A 4,606-nucleotide genomic window follows, 5' to 3' on the forward strand; every position below is an offset into this window, starting at 1 on the left:
ATCTGAAAGCAAATCCTCTTATGAGCATTAACTTGATTTATAGCAGCTGAAGATCCAACCTGTAGGTGAGTGTCACCTATTTGTGTATAGGAAAAACATGGGCCCTACTTCTAAACTGGGATTTTACTGGAATTCTGTTGTGGAAAAGGAGTTACACCAGGGCTCCTTATCGTATTAGAGATCATGGTTTGTAAATGGGGACTGACCCTTCACTGTAGTAGGTGTCACTATAACTTCTCCCCAATGGGATTTCCTCTCTGTGACTTCCCCAAGTCTGTGGCCTCGTTTATCCCTTCATCAGCGCTCGTAACACAACGTGCATGTATATTCCACTATGCATGTCACATCCTTACAAGGAACGAGCGTAACCAGACACCCTGGAATATGGAATGTGCATTAGCAAGCCTGGTCCATAAAATTTCAAAGCCTGAGATCTTTTCACAGCCTGACAGATTTTCCCATCTAGCTTTCCGCATTCCTGGTGTAACCCAATACAGGCACTGCGGGCTGAATGATCAACAGAGACTCCTTCAGGAAGCCTTGGGAAAGTGGAGCCTCAGAATGTTACACTTTGCTCTAACTATACCACAGGCGACTTTTAAGGCTGCACAGCTCATTTTTTCAACTCAGTAGAAGACAGGCAGAAAAAGCGAGAATGGGACAAAACAAGTGACTAAAAAATGTCTGGCAACGAACTATCAGTGCCCTTGAACACTATCTTTTATGGAAAATAAAAATGCTTCAGTGCTTTCTGATCCTGGAAAAAACAGAAGCAGCATTTCAGCAGATACACAATTTAATATTGCTTTTGTATTAGGTGCATCCATAAATGTTATTGCAAAATGTGGTTAGTAATACCTGCAACCCATGAGAAGTGTGAAAGCACATTTCTACTGCTTGACTCATTTCTATTTCTTCTGTTTACCAGCTGTGTGCTTGCCAGCTATGGCTTATACATACACTCATTGCAGCCCCAGCCACAAGCAATATGCTTGCAACGAGCACTCAGAAGATGAGTCTCGCACACACTCCCTGAGCCGGGCTCTCAGCAGTGTTCAGACTGCACAGAAAGTGCCCGGAGTGGAGCCAAGGCAGGTACACACTGCCAGGGTCCCCAGCCCGTGAGACTGGCTATCCTCCAGGTAGCGTAAAGCGGAGCATCTTCAGAGCTGTTCTGCTTTCCGTCAGCTGTCAGGGACTCGGAGCCAGTGCAGTTTTCAGGCATTGTCGGGATGTTTCGATTGTAGTCTCTTGCTTACAGCTTTGCACCCTATGTAGCATAGGAACTGTTATGGCAACGCAACGACAGCAAAGCATTACCTTGCTCGTAGACAGTCTTTCATGGTATAGATCCAGTAGACCAGCGCAAACCAACTGCAGCACAGCCAAGAGCCAGGATGACTAATAACAGCCTCCCGAGCAGCCGTAGCACGTAGTAAGAGCACAGAGTACAAAGGATTTTCAAACAAAACAATACATAATATACCCCAGCCACTATGTTGTGCCCATATTAGAGCCAGGACAGCAAGTTGCAGCTGGTGATGTTTCCAATAGCTGCTGTGATCAAAAGAGGGAGTACACAGTTCACCAGCTTACAAAACCCGTCGTGCCCACTATTCAAAATTATCTGTTCAAAAGTACGTGCAACCATATTTCTGACCATGGATTTGGGCAAAACACTGAACTGGATCATACTTCCATCATCATTGGAGGCTATAAATTTCAGTATCACGGCAGCTCATACAATAGAATCAAATATTCTCAGAATCTGCACATTTTTTCTTTTTGCACCTGCATATACCTATGTATGGCTCAACACAGTCGAAATCATTGCTGGTGTATAAATTATCATTGTTCTATTTAGGAAAAACCTCACAGCTTGCAACATTGGTCTTTGAATTTTTTTTTTTGAATTGAAGAAATATTGTTACAGGCTGTCCAACCCATGCCACAGCCTGTAAATGGTAAATATCTATTTGTACATATAATTACACCAAAAGGTTGTACATTTTGGGGTCATCATGTACTGCTGAACTTATTTTCTTGTTGACAACTCTACAGTAACACTTACATGACGGAAATTAAATTCATCACTGATACTCATGTACTATTTTGCACCAAAAGTAAATTCAGTTGTTTTTATGGTGGAGGAGTACACGTTGAATAACTCTACATTTTTGGAATCCAGCCTGAAACCTCAAAACTTCTCCCAAATGAAACCATGTTAATAAAAATCTCAAACTCATCAGCAAAGAAGTTACACATACTCATAGCTAGAGAACAACACAATGAGTAGAATTTGGGGAAGATTAATTCCCCAAAACACACCGGAAAGGTAGTAAGCATCTTTATCTTCACGTTCAGTAAATCTTTTTCATGTCTGAGTGAAGAATGATAATCATTCTTATGCAATTTAAATAAACTTGAAAAAGCATTTTTTTGAAGTAATCCTCTACTTGAACTTTCCAACCAATTCACGAAAGCCATGAAAACGCCTCACGTAACAGTATGATTTTAAAATTATCTGTGGTCACAGAAAGCGACAAAACTAACATGTGCACACACAATCTCCACCAGCGGTTGAAGACCAAGCTGCAGAACAGGTGACACCACCATGTGGAGCCTTGACTGCTAAACGAGGTCAACTGCCAGGCATTATTCTGAATTAGGAGGGCAAAATGGAAAGAAAAGCCAAGGTTGGAGAGGAAGCTTGAACAGCAGCATCATGGACAAGCTCCTTTTGTGCTTAAAAACAAAGAATTTGACATCTGACCTCTTCTAGGAGAAAGCCAAGCAACATCTCCAAAGCAGGCAGTGAAGCATGGAAGAGTACTGTCCACGCAACACAGAAGAGATAAACTAATACACATCGGAAACACAGATAAACAGGTGCTTCCTCGACAACTTTGAGAAATCTCAGAAGATTTGTGCTATGAGAAATAGTACTTACATATCGCATGAAAAGTTCTGAAATATCACTGAGACTGCTCCTAAACTCCCAAATTTTGCAGCTCTGTCTTGCATATTTTGTAATTTCGGCAGTTGATAAAAACTCTTCCCCATTTTTATGGCTGATAAAGGCTGAAGCCCAGAAGCAAAGATGGAAGCATTCATTACAGGCATACCCACTGCAAGGAACGGATCTCAGCAACCAGAATGACTGTTGACTCTACTCAAGCTCAGTCCAGTGAAACGGGCAGGTTATCTTACCAACAGACAACTCCCTAGATAGCAACTTTTCGTTGACTAGATATATGCAGTACGGAATGCTTTTTTTTGCGCTGAAACAGTTACAAGGACATTACCATAAGCTTCCTTCAAAGCAATTTATGTCCCAATTTAATCTTCATCCATTGAGTGCAAGCTGAGCATCTTTAGCTCCTCTGAAAACAACCTTGGGTACCTGAAGTCTAAAGTAAACCTACTAGAACATCTGGATGCCAGCTCAAATGAACATATCGAGTCAATAAAATAATCTGAGCAGAATTTTGAGTTCCATCTAAGGTCCTTGCCTGCTTTTGGACCAGAAGCCCGACAAAGAGCAAATGATCAAACTCTGTTATCTAGGACTCCGATGAAGCAAGCTTCAAAATGGAAGGCTTTGGAAAGTGAGTGGGTTTCCTGCAGCAATATTTTCACTCATGGCTGCTTCGGTCAATTATATATGACTCAGGGGAAAGCGGAGGGAAAAGACCTAACTGACCTGAGGCTATGAACAATTAATCCTGTCACTGAGATTTTATTTTAAAATTTCTCTCCACTGCATTTAAGTGCTCACATACAGACTGAGGAGAGGTAAGGAGGTTTTTTTCCTTTTTTCAAGTACAGTTGGCAGTGGATCCTACTCACGGTCAGTTGCTTAGCAACAAAACAAGTTTCTTTGGCTACAAAATAGATATTCCACGTCTGAAATATTTGAGAAAACACTGTTTTTCCTAGCTACATACCATAGTACTTGGGCCACAGGGTTTCCCAGAATAGTCTCAAACACTAACAGGGTTACAGAAAGGATGACCTCCCACTAGATTATCACTGAGACAAATACAGATACATCCCCCTACACAACACTGCTCACATATTCTTAAAATAGTACATGAAGTCTACTCCATGGTCTGGAGCTCATGTAAAGTAGTTTAACTGTCTAGGAACAAATTAGCCAACTGGATCCTGTGCCCTTTTAAATGTAGGCGTGGTGGGAGACATTTTGCAAGGACTAGAAATCTGGAAGTCTCTATATTTGGTCTGAGATACATGCCAAAGAAAGCATGTCTAAAGACAGCCAGCGAACGCAGTCATAAAATCAGATATCTCATCAACTACCAGAGCCACAGAGGTGTGCTACTGGAAGTACCTGCTCTGGGATCGGTACGGAAAGCGTTAAATTAAAGTCAACATGTCTTCAGGTAGATCGTAATTCTCACTGTCGTCTTTCTCTTCGTCCTTTCAGCGTGACGTTGCTTCAAGGAGGACACAGGCAGTAGAAGCCAGTTCTTCCAGCCCCCTGAAATGATTTGTCCCATTGACCAATAGCAGGAGAAGCCAGTTCTTCCAGGCCCCTGAAATGATTTGTCCCATTGACCAATTCTAGAAAATACAATGGACGGAT

Source organism: Pterocles gutturalis, unplaced genomic scaffold, assembly GCF_000699245.1.
Source record: "Pterocles gutturalis isolate BGI_N339 unplaced genomic scaffold, ASM69924v1 scaffold8691, whole genome shotgun sequence".
NCBI lineage: Eukaryota > Metazoa > Chordata > Aves > Pterocliformes > Pteroclidae > Pterocles > Pterocles gutturalis.